We start from the raw sequence: 12,951 nt of genomic DNA on the forward strand, positions 1-12,951 counted from the left end.
GTTTATTATCAGGTTCTAGTCATCCATATTTACTTCTAGAATAAATTGTCCCTCATGCCCTCTGAGTTTGAAGCTGTGTTTTCACATTAACATATTCTTTCTGCATGAGCCTCACCCGTACCAAGATTACAGATGTGTCTACTATACCTGGATGCATAAGACCTTTTTAAAAAAGCAGGACCAGCCTAGCTCCACATAGGGCTAACAACAACTTTCAGCTTATTATTTTAAACCCTATTGTTTTCCTTATATTCCCATAAAATTAATGTTCTCAGTGAAAACTTATATACTGAAGCAGCCTTTGGGAACTGCTGCGATGGTAGCGTATCCTTACTGAGAAACCAAATTGCACCTGAATTTAAAACTATCTTAATATGGTATGTTATACATTCCAAGTAAAGCAAAGTGGCTTATATTCTAGAATTTTAAGTATATTTGAAAAGCGAAATGTTTGCTTTTTCCAAAAGCAAAGTGGCTTGTGTTTTAGAATGTTAAGCATAGTTTAACTACTTACAACATAAACACGTGTTGAGCAACGCAGCCGCTTCAAGATGAAACCGGCTGTGGATGAGATGTTCCCCGAGGGCGCGGGACCCTATGTGGACCTGGATGAGGCTGGAGGTAGCACCGGACTCTTGATGGACCTGGCAGCCAATGAAAAGGCAGTTCATGCAGACTTTTTAAATGATTTTGAAGATCTCTTTGATGATGTCCAGTGAAGCCGCCCCGTCCTGTGAGCTCCGTGTCTGTGATGTGTCTGAAGTCTCAGGACAGTATCAGCTGGTTGGAGACACCATGTGATTATCACTAGAAATCAGGACCTAGTCAGCCAGTAGGGGAACTGTCTGAACCAACTGGGTACTGATGTCTCTGGGAATGCCAGCCTTGTGTCCTTGTTTAAATTAATAAAGAACACTACAACGCGCAATAAATAAATAAATAAATAAATAAATAAATAAATAAATAAAATAAACACATATTGAACATCTAAATAATGTGTGCTCAAGGCTTGAGCCTGAAAAAACGAGTCTCTTCTCCTGCAAAGCTGGTCTTAATTTGCATTGAGTTTCAATGGCTTCCTTAGGCAAACACCTGGAGGTCTTCCAGTCTAAGAAAAATATGTGTCCACAGACACAATTCTGCAAAGACAGTAAGCATTTGGAAGTTTTAGAAAGGTTCGAGATTGGCCACGGTCCAGACTTCAAGCTGTTCCCTTTGTTATTCTCAGGCAGAAAGGTTGAACAAGGTACAACAGGCCTTTGCTCGAGGACAGAGATTGATGCCAGAGTCATACTCTGAGGTTGGGATACCCTTAAACAAATAGTCCTAAACAAATACTCCTAAACAATGTAAGACACTGGCCGAGTTTCTGAGTCCTGAAATGAATCTTTTTGGATGGTTATATTGTAGGTATAGGCTAGAAGAAAATCATGGGTGACATGCTTCTATGTGTTTCTGTCCCCATTCTTGGAGTGTGGGTTGAAGGGTACCTTAATTTCTTTTCTTCTTTTATATTACATCAACAAATGCTAGAGTTAACTTAAAGAAAAAGAATCATTGATAGTAGATACAGAAAGGGGAGAATATAAAAACCATGGTTAAACAGCAACAACAACAACAAAAAAAGAAGCAACACTTGTACATGTCAGGAGAATGTTAAATTATGCAGAATGATCGAAGTTTATATAAAGGGTAAATGCCCAAATCTGGAGAAGTGGCAATAGTCATAATCAGACTAGATTCTCATGGGTGCTTGTTTGTCCCACAGGGTTCTTCAACAGAACTCTATCGGACACTGCACAATGTGGAAAAACCCTTTGTTGGAATTGCATTTGTATAATGTGAGGACAGGAAGACAGGTGGGTAGGCATGCCATACAGTAGAGCTGCTCTAAATTCCCATTGGTGGGAATTTGGATCAGTAGAAAGGGATTGCCCAGTGTGCTGTGAGGTCCAGTTTGACCACAGCATGGGGTGACAGGAGACAAGATGGACAGAGGTAAGGACAGCTACCTCATTACAAGAGTAACATTACATATTTACAAACATGGACAAATTTACAAGTATTTGCTGTGTGAGCATAAGACAGAGCTTTAACTTGTGAAGTATTTTTTTCCCTAAGGCATAGTTCAGTAAAGTAATTAAGTGAGTGTCTATAGATGCTTTTCTGAAATCTGTTTCAGGCTGATTTGTTTGGGGGCCTTCAAAATATAATATTTTCTGTGTTTTAGAGGGAATTCCTGAGTATAAAAATGTTGTGGATTAATTACCTAAGCAGTAATTTTAAACACCACTCTGGCTTGTTTCTAGACGTGGTATTAGGCTACAAAGACCCTTGGAAAGAACTATTGACTGACGTACCCCGGAGAAAATTAAAACATTAAGTTTTAAAACATTAAGTTGTAAAAAGATTGGCTTACTTTAATTTCACATATATGAGTATTTTTTCCGTTCATGTATGACTGGGCACCACATGTATGCCTAGTGACCACAGAAGCCAAAGAAACTGTCAGATCCCCTAGAACTGAACTTACACATGGTTGTGAGCTGTCATGTGGGTGTTGGGAACTGAACCCAGGTCCTTTGGAAGAGCAGCCAGCGCTCTTAACCATGAGCCATTCTCTTGACCAACCTCCTACCCCAACCCCTGCATTTTTTTGAGAAAAATATGCTTTGCAAAACCATTTATAAATGTGTTGATATTCTTATTGTCATCTTATTAATTCCACAGGTGTGGGGAGAAAGGTCACCGATACAAATCATGGCCAAATTGATGAAAGCAAGCTTTTTAATTCAAGTACATGGGCGGTTTCTCCCTAAGGTGAGAGTTCAAGTGACCAGTATTAGATAATTTTTTTTTATATAGCTCAGGAGTAGGGGATTTGCAAATGGAGAATTGGCAGGCAAATAGTCAGGGTTACAGAAGCAGAACATACCATGAGAAGTTGATCATAACAACCTCCTGAAATAAAGACATAGTTGCAAGATGATCATAACAAGGTAGTCATAACAATGTGGTCTCAAAAACAAAGGCATGATTGCTGTATCGTGGAACAGGCAGCACATAGCCATTTGTAGTTAAGGTTACAGTCAGGGCATAGCCCAAACCCTGAGAGAAAGCGATGCAATCATAGGAATACACCTAGTTTGTCTTTACTATAAGATGGCTTTTAAGCCCAAGATGGAAGCAAGCTGGTTTATCAAGCTTGCCAGTTACATCATGGAGTTATTTAAATAAAATTTAAGGAAACTATATACTATATGTTCTGGGGATTGTGGCATTAAGAAGAAATAAGAATGAATGAATTATAATGTTTTCCTGTATTGTTCAAAAAGAATTTGTTTGGGGATCTAGTTGTCTTACATTGAGAATTAACTTAGTATTTATTGAAATTTAACAACTCCAGTAATTTGAAGATCAGTCTTATAATTAGTAGAGAAGCTGTATGGAATGAAGTGTATTTCTTAAGGGTAAAATGGATGATGTGGAGTCAGGTGATAAAGGCCATTTTATTCCAGTGAACTTACATAAGCATAAGGACTTTTAAAAAATTAATCCTGAGGGAGAATTTGTCTGAAGACAAAGAAAGGGGGTCATTAACTGGCAAATTAAAGCTGTCTCATATATCGATACAGATTGGTTATCTTTAATTGTTCAATTTAATTATATTCTAGAATACATTTACATTATCATCAAATGTATATATTCTGAGTCATGAAATGGGTGTTGCGACACTGCTCTAAATGAACTTTTTATAAATGTTCAGTGCTTAATAAAGTTACAAGGAAGAAGAAAGAAATCTATAATAATGAGAATGACTGTTCTGTTGAGAATTATACATGATCTAATTTGGGTCATGCAGTGAGTTAGTCTTAATTTGTTCCAACATTCACTTGTATATTAGGATGAACAGCTGGCTAATTGAATCTTTTCTGCTATAATTCACTTGCTTCTTGGGTATAAATTCATCTGCATAATACAATGGATGTATTCAATTCCTATTTTGAATATAACATAACATTTCCCAAGTATTTCTTTAAGAAACAGTTTCTTCCTCCTATGTTGATCTGTATGATGAGATTTCTACCCACAATAAATTAGATTAGTATTTTAGATTTCTTTAAGATCTTTGGCAAATAATATATAATTGGGCAAAGTTGTTCCGTTTTGATTCTACAGTTCTAGCTTTATAATGATGCTCTCACCTTATGCTGCCATCTTTGCAGTGGCATGATCTGTGCAAAGCTCAGCAAGTTGCCTAAGTAAGCATGGGTAGCCAATGTCTTCACCTCTCTTTTGCTCTTTGTAGATACCTGTTGAAATTGATGAACTTTATACTTGAGTTCTTGAAGACTAAAGTCCTGCATTCTGGAAAACACACACACACACACACACACACACACACACACACACAAAGCATAGCAAGTCAAACATAGTATGTGAAAAGATGTTTCAGATTATGTGAGAAAAAATCAGGAGACAGACAGGTGCATCTGGCTGTGTGGTGAAGGCATTATGCTTTAATTTAACTGCCCTATGTTATCATATATTGAAAGCTATAGCTTATTAGAAATATCTATGATACCTACACACGTTTCCTATGGCTGCTGATCTGTAGGCTTAGATCTACTTCACTGTTCCAATAAAATCATGGGTGTTCATAAGGAAAAAATTTAAGTAACACAAAAAAATGACAGCTACCAAAACATTTCTCCTTTACAAGGCAAATTGATGTATCTATAACAAACAACAGGTTAGTGTCTTTAACATAATAAGGTAATAAGTAGGAAAATGGCTAATGATTATGCTTAGGAAATGAAAAAAAACTAAAAATAGTGAATAAACATGTGCTAAAATATTCAGTACTGTGAGTAACCAAAACTTTCAAGTCACTGTAAGAAGAGGGCGAAATTAGAAAGCAGAAAAGCAGTCCCCTCTGGGGCGCTAACACAGAGCAATTGAGGGGTTCTTTACCATCACACTATCCATCTTTATAGAAGTCAGAGTTATTATTTCAACTATTCTTTCTGTTTCAACAGTGAAACTTGGGTCCTTAACAATAAGATTAAGAAATAAACTAAGCTGAGAATTTTTTATTTGGCACTTGTTCTGTTACTTAAAGGATTCTACTAAATGTGTCCTGTATGTTAATGATTTGACAACAAAACAAAAATATATCACAACTTTATATGAAATCTAGAAAAATGGTTAAAGAACCAGAAATTGTGGAAACATTTTAAAAGAAAGATTGTTTAGTTTACTATTTATTTATTTCAGCAGGGAACATAATAGTTTGATTTTTCTATTATCATAATTAGTTTTCCTAGAGTTAAATTTTCTTCTCCAATCTATCAAAACATGTTAGGGTTCAATAAAATCACTAAGTCCCAGTACCCTCAGGGTACTCTGAACCATGGGTAACTCCAGTTCCAGGACATCATATGACCTCCTCTGGCCTCCATAGGCATCAGTCACACATACACATTTTACTTACATACATGTAGGTAAAACACTCATGCACACAAAGTAAAAAAATAAATATATTTTTAAAATTTGAAATGAATAAAATATTTATCTTGCATATTTCTTGCATTCTGGCCATATGCCTGATCCTATGCTGCAAACATAAGTGATTTCTTTGCCTTCAAAGAAATTATAATTTGATTGAGAAGAAAGATGGACAAATAGGTCCAAGTCAGTGGAATACATGCCGTGTTAGCCACAAGCAGTAGCAAGTGTGAGAATACTGATGTAACCCAAGAATAACTTCGAATCACAACAGAGAACACAGGCAATGGGGTAATCTTTGCTTGGCTAAAGACATGTTTATGACAACTCGCTCCACTTTCCTTAAAAAGAGAGACATGGTACACTTTTAAAGCAATGATAAACTCTATAGTGCAATTAAAAGTTCACTAGGAAATAGGTATTTGGAGAATAAATTATACCTTAAATCAGACTATCAGAGTAAGTGTTAGAATTTTCAGCTTAAAACATTTTTGCTGAAAACACATCATGAGACAGGCCATCTGTCTTATGTGTTATGATTGCTGACACAAAGGGTATGTGTCACAAACCTGTTCCATCTGTTTAGCAGATCATTTATTGTCTTCTAGATCAAAGCTAAATATATGATAGTTTATCATGAGATAGAAAATCCCTTTTCAAAGACTTTATAAAGTGTTTCCCAGGAGGCCTGGGAGACGACTTAGTAGGTAACGTGCTTGCTCCCTACGCATAAGGATCTTGAGTTTGGTTGCCCATTACCCACATAGACAGTGGGACCCAGAGGTCTGTGTCTGGTAATTCTCATGCTGGGGAGGCAGGTTGGGAGGAACCAGGAGCTCCCTCATCATCAACCAGTCTACCTAAGTTGGTTGAATGCTACGTTCAAAGAGATCCTGCCTCAAAAAACAAGATGGATCACAATTGAAATATCTAATGTCAGTTTCTAACCTTCATGTGAACCTACGCACATGAGTGTATGTGCGTGTGCATGTGCGCACACACACACACACACACACACACACACACACACCCAACACACAAGCACACACACACAGACAGAACGAGAGAGAGAGAGAGAGAGAGAGAGAGAGAGAGAGAGAGGTAATGATTTACAAACATAAGTGATTTGTTTTTCAAATCACTGTATTTTCAAAAGCATAATGTATTCCACACTTGATAGAGCAAGATGTCTGTTATAGGACAATGTCTGTCAGGAACCCTGTAGTTTTTCTTCATTTGAGAATATCAGCATTTCTCCCAGAGCTTTTTCAAGATTTCACACTAGATAAAGCCAGAATTTCTATACAGAACAATTAAACCTAGTTTATACTTCAATTTTGTTTTTTATCTGTAAATCACTGACAATTTAAAACTCTTAATAGAACTACCTTTAAGATTCTATAGAATAACAAAAAAATTGGCAATTTTTCTCAATCTTGTATGAAACTATGGGATGGATACAAAAAGGCTCTCTAAACGTACCTTTGAGTAAATGCTACAGTAATTTCAAATACAGTTATCAGATTTGATCATCTTCCTGGTTTGAAATTTCCCTGCCCCCTCCCAAATTAAATTTTCAAATGGGAATTTTGAAACAAATACAACAAACACCCATCTGTCCATCACCTGGATTCCTCCATTAGCGTGTGACCATGGCTATGCCTATCCACCCATTTATTCATATATCCAATGACATCTCTTTCGGACAGAGCTCAAAATAAATTTCAAGCATCTTTGTAGTCCCCTGAAAAACTCCACTATGAAATATTTCGTGTTCAAAACTTTATAGTGTCTGTGACACTATAGAAATAGACACTATTTTTTAAGAAAAATTCAGTATATACCAAGACATTAACAGCCCCTTGGAAGTTTCTCATTGCTGCCTCTCCCTTCTCATCTCCGTTGCAACTGATGGACTGATTTTGTTTATGCACTGTGTTATAACTTCATGTGATGGTGTTTCCTGTAAAGAGTCTGACACCAGGCACACTGCTTTAAAGGCTCATCTGAGCTAACATGTGTATAGTAGCTTGTATTTTTCATTACTGGATAATATCTCATTGTATAAATATACCATACATTTTCAAATACATTCTGCTCTACCTCTGGTTGGAGCTACCAGGACTAAACATCTTATAACCACGGGTTTAGTTTTCTAAAATTCATTTCGTTTTGCTTTACTTAAATAACTAAGCATGACTAAAATTGTGAGGTCAAAAATATGACCATCAACTCTTTGTACTTACTGTTGGAGTTTTAGGCTTCTACAGCTAATTGTGTGTGCACATGCATGCGTGTGTGTGTGTGTGTGTGTGTGTGTGTGTGTGTTTGCGTGTGTGAATTCCCACACAGTCCAGAAGAAGGTGTCTCATTCCCTAGAGCTGTGGTTACAGGCTATTGTGCCCTGCTCAGACAAGTGTGCTAGGAATTGAGCTCAAATCTTCTGTGAGAAGGCTACTGGGTTATGATTGGAATTTTGTTGAACACATAGATCTACAGGAGAAACCTGGTACTTTCATATTGAGCTTTCTTATCCATGAGCTTCATATGTCTTTGCACGCACTTTAATTTCTCTGCAGCGTTTTTTAATATCACACGTAGAAGTCATTGGTATCTTTTGTTAAATGGACTGTGATGTGTTTATGGTTTGAGATCTATTAAAATGATTTTAATTTCATTCTCCAATTGTTGCTAATATATAAAAATTCAATAAATACACCCGCTATTTTGTAGCTAGACTTTCTCAGGCACACTAGCTATATAAATAACAACATACGACATTTATATACTTTAAAGCTTATGACTTTTGCTTGGGCAATCTCCCAGCCAGCTTATCTAACGTTACTGACTATCGTGTTCATGACCCACTGTGTGGGAGCTCTATCTACACTGTGCTCTCTCTGTTCCCTCCATGTCTACTATTCTCTCTCTCTCTCTCTCTCTCTCTCTCTCTCTCTCTCTCTCTCTCTCTGTCTCTTTCTCTTTCTGGCCCCTACTTCCTGCCCTGCTATTGTCCATCAGCTCTTTATTACAATTCTAGATTGCCTCTGAGGCCTAGAAAACTGTCTGACCTTCAAGTATCTGAGCAGGTGTGGAAGGACAAGTATTTGAAAAATAAGGCCAGTGAAGGGCCATAGAAATTACGATACCGATATCCTGCCAGCATTTAGCGTCACACAATGCACAATGTAACAAAAGGTTATTCCAACATCATTTCTAAAATATTTCTGTATATTTTTTAAGTAAATGATGACATCATCTGTGAATAAAAAGCAAACCACTCCCTTCCCCTCTCTTCCTTAGGTCTTTGTTTTCTCTACTGGCCAGGATCTCTGATACAGTGTTGAATAGGGAGAGTAGAGGTGGGTTCTTCTGCCTTCTAGTCAGGACATCCTTAAAGAATAAAAAGAAAAGAAGAATAAATTCGGACAAAAAAATGTTACCCAGAATATAATGTGACAGATATTTCTCTAAATACTAATATATACTTTAATGAAATTTAAAAAGGAAAAATATTTTATGCTGAGTATCCAATATTTAATTAGTGTGTGCCTATGTGTATGTGCGTGTTGTATATGCATTTGTATATGTTTGTATGTATGTTAACATATATGGAAGCCAGGGGTTAATTTCTGGTGTATTTATCGCTCTCTGCTTTATTTTAAAGGCAGAGTCTCTCACTGAAACTAGAGCCCACAGATTCAACAAGGGGCCAACAAACTGGCTCCGTGTCTCCAGCGCTAGGATTTTCCTCTTTTCTTTTAAATGTGCATTGGTGTTTTGCCTGCATGTAGGTCTGTGTGAGGGTCTCAGATATAGGAGTTACAGACTGTTGCGAGCTGCCATGTGGGTGCTGGGAATTGAACCCAGATCCTCAGGAAGAGCAAACAGTACTCTCTCCAGCCCCTCTAGCACCAGAGTGTAGCACCATGTGCAGCTTCTTATGTGGGTGCTAGAAATCCAAGCGCTTATGTTTGCTCTGCAGTCCTCTTGTTGACTGAGCCATCTCTCCATCCCCTATTTAATAGTTCTAATCTCTTCATTTCCTCACTAGAATAAGGCTGGTGCTATTTTGCTTCATCCTGAGATCCTGTCTTTGCATTAATTATAGTAGGGCTAGATTTATCGATGTTAATGTCTCTCACATCTACTTGAAATATTATCTCACCTTAATGTTGTCTCACCCTTACTCTACAGGGATGTTTTCATTTGTCAAACACTTTTGAGTTGGTTGTTTTATTTTTACTGTCTCAATAGTTTGAGGATGCTGTTGCAGTATCTTTTTGACCTCAGAGTTCAACACGTCAGTAAACAATTGAAGCAGAGTTTTTCCTGCACAACGTTATTTCCCTCTGCTTCACAAAAATATCATATTGGATGTTTCAGCAACTTGATCATGACCAGCAGAGCCCCTACATGGCGCTTAGCTGAAACATTAAATTAGGGCAATTTAAAATATTATTTCCTTAAAGTACTTCTTTAACCTCACAGATGATCGGCTCCCATTTTGAGAGTCCGGTTGCTTGTTATTTAGGCTCGGTTGATTCTGTTGATGTTATAAAATATTCTGGGAAATGCCAGACAGTGATGGCACACACCTTTAATCCCAGCACTCAGGAGGCAAAGGGCAGGCAGGGGGATCCCTGAGTTCAAGGCCAGCCTGGTCTACAGAGCAAATTCCAGGCTACATAGAAAAAAACCTGCATCGAAAACAACAAACCAAACCAAACAAAAATTCTAAACAGAAACAACTTGAAGAGAAAAGGGGTTTACTTCCACTTAGATGTTCCAGTGGGTCTTCTAGGGAAGCCATGGCAGGAGGATCTGAAGTAGAGACCAGGGAGGAATATAATTTATTGGCTTGCTCTTCACGATGCATGCTCAGTGTGGTCCACAACCACAGGTGGCATTGCTCACAGCAGGATGGGCCCTCCCCTATTAATCAGTACTCAAGAAAATGGCCTAGTGGTATGGCACGGGTCAAGGTTAGCAAGGAAGCAGCTCAATTTAGATTCCCACTGGCAACTTTAGGCTGTGTCCAGTTAACAGATAAAGCTAACTAGGCAACTTGCAAATCGGACATTTTGTTATTCTTTCACAGAATTTGAGGACTGTGCATTTAACATTTTGCTCTTTTTCAGATTAGTCGATATTTACCTGTCTTCAGGTTTTAGCCACTTCCTCTGTCATCTCTCTTTTGTTTTTAATGCACACGTAGTGACTTTAAAATCTCCGCACTCTGTATTTTCCCATTAGAATTCTCCCTGGGTTTTGTTTTGTAATCTCTACATATTAGCTGAAAACCCAAAAGCCCATCAAGAAATACTATATAGCTGCTCCCAAGTGTGATGTCTTCCTAAAGGCATGGATCATTTTGTGCTTGCTGTCTACGAATTATTTTGTCTTCTCAAATTGGGTTACCTTTTCCTTTTTGATTATATCAAGTAATTTTGGAATAGATCCTGGGAAATGAAACAAAGTGTTGCAAAAAGTCTCCATTATTTGTATTTATATAAAAAAAAATGATTTAGCTTTTTTGGTCAACCGACTTAGTTTTGACATGTTCAAACTTCAAAAGCTGCTTCCCTGTGCCAGAATGCGGCTCAGTCTCACTGTCCTGAGCTGGGGCTGCTTGTAGTCTGTTAGCACACCTGTGTTTTAGGGTCAGCCAGAGATTTGAGTGGAATTAACACAGAACACTTATGGCTTGGCTTTCTTGCATTTTCACGTCCTCCAGACCTCTGGAATGTTAGCTAGGCTTCAGAATGAGAAGAGTTCCTGATGCCCCTTGTCTAGTGTGAGCTCTTTGGAATACGTCCTTTGAAGTTCGATTCTGTACCACACTACTACCTGTTACAAATTTAAGTTTTCTGTTGAATGAAGTAGATAGAGTATATGATTTTATAAGCTACAGAAAGTCAAGGCTCTATGTAATATGCAGAGATTCATATATATTAGAGAATGATAATGTATATTGAGAATTACAAACTTTTCAATTATTTGTATAGAAAAGCACATCACAGAGTATCACTTGGCATCACAGGCAAGATGGTTCTGTGGGGAAAGCACTTGCTGCTAAGCTTGAAGGCTGGGTTCTATCTGTGGGACTCACAGTAGAAGGGGAGAACTCCAGTTGTTCTCAGACCTCCACACAGATGCTATGGCACGCACTCCATACACAATGCACAATACATTAATTAGATAATCATTTTAAAAATATATAACCAAAGTACATATCTAACAAATACTGCCATCTTCCTACTTGTATCCTTATTATTCGTTGCTCATAATGTCAGGACTACCGGATACCAAAAGAAACTAAAACTCTTATTCTTTGGGGTGGTGGGAACCTTCTATTTTAATCTTATCATTTTAAGATAAATTTAAAACCAATGGCTTCTACTTCTTTACCCATCATTAGCTTTTTATGGCTTCTTCTATTACATTTTCTGACTACATTATTTGTGTGTGTGCGTGCGTGCGTGTGTGTGTGTGTGTGTGTGTGTGTGTGTGTGTGTACAACTTGAGGGAGTCAGTTGTCCCCCATGTGAAGAGGAGTGGCTCAAATTCAAGTCTTTAGGCAGAAAGGGCCTCTCTGTGCTGGGCCTCCCTGGCTCCCGTCTATGGCTGCGTACTCTTTATCATCTAACAAGGAGTATATCCCAATTTGGCTCAGGGCAACTTTATCTATGAAATGAATGATAGTAAATATTTCAGATTTGGATGACATGTGGGTTTTTTTATTTTTTGGTGTTGCTCCCTTTTTAAACAGTTCCTTAGACTGTATAAGCATTCTTAGTGTAACAGGCTGTACGAAAACAGATAGTGGGTTGTACTTCACTATTTCTGTAGTCGAGATTGTTTTGTTTGTTTTTGAGACAAGGTTTTTGTGTCCTAGAACTCTCTGTGTAGACAAGGCTGGCCTTGAACTCACAGTAATCTGCCTGCCTCTGCCTCCTGAGTGCTGGGACCAGCGATGTCTGTGCACCACCACTGCAGAGCTTCATTTCCTAATGTTTCTACAGCAGGGTTTAGTAAACAAATGTGATTATTAGTCTGGGATCAGAGGAAAATGGTGAAATCATCCATCTTAATCATCTCAGCCAGGAAAAGAACTTCTTGACTTCCCATAAGTAGATTAGGACATTCAAATTGTCATGAAATTCTTTCTTAGTTCCTAACTTACACTCATAGTTTCCAACTCATTATGGTTGACTAATAATGTAAGAGTGAATGGCTGTACCCTGTGAATCTTCACTGGTGCTTTTGAATGAACATGAAAAACAAAACAACAACAACAAGAACCAAAGGCTGGAACAACTCAGTAGTTAAGAGTTATAGATGACTTGAACAGAGGACACAAGGTTGGTTTCCAGGACCCTTATCAGAGAGCTCAGAAAAGTTTGTAATTGCAACTCCAGGGAATTTGATCACACACACACA

General features: G+C 37.8%; 1 pseudogene; it reads left to right on the top strand.

Moving 5' to 3' along the window:
* Positions 1 to 538: 538 nt before the first annotated feature.
* On the top strand, positions 539 to 922 carry LOC143440695 (COP9 signalosome complex subunit 9 pseudogene; annotated as a pseudogene).
* Positions 923 to 12,951: the final 12,029 nt, after the last annotated feature.

This window comes from Arvicanthis niloticus, chromosome 30 (genome assembly GCF_011762505.2).
Source record: "Arvicanthis niloticus isolate mArvNil1 chromosome 30, mArvNil1.pat.X, whole genome shotgun sequence".
Taxonomy (NCBI): domain Eukaryota; kingdom Metazoa; phylum Chordata; class Mammalia; order Rodentia; family Muridae; genus Arvicanthis; species Arvicanthis niloticus.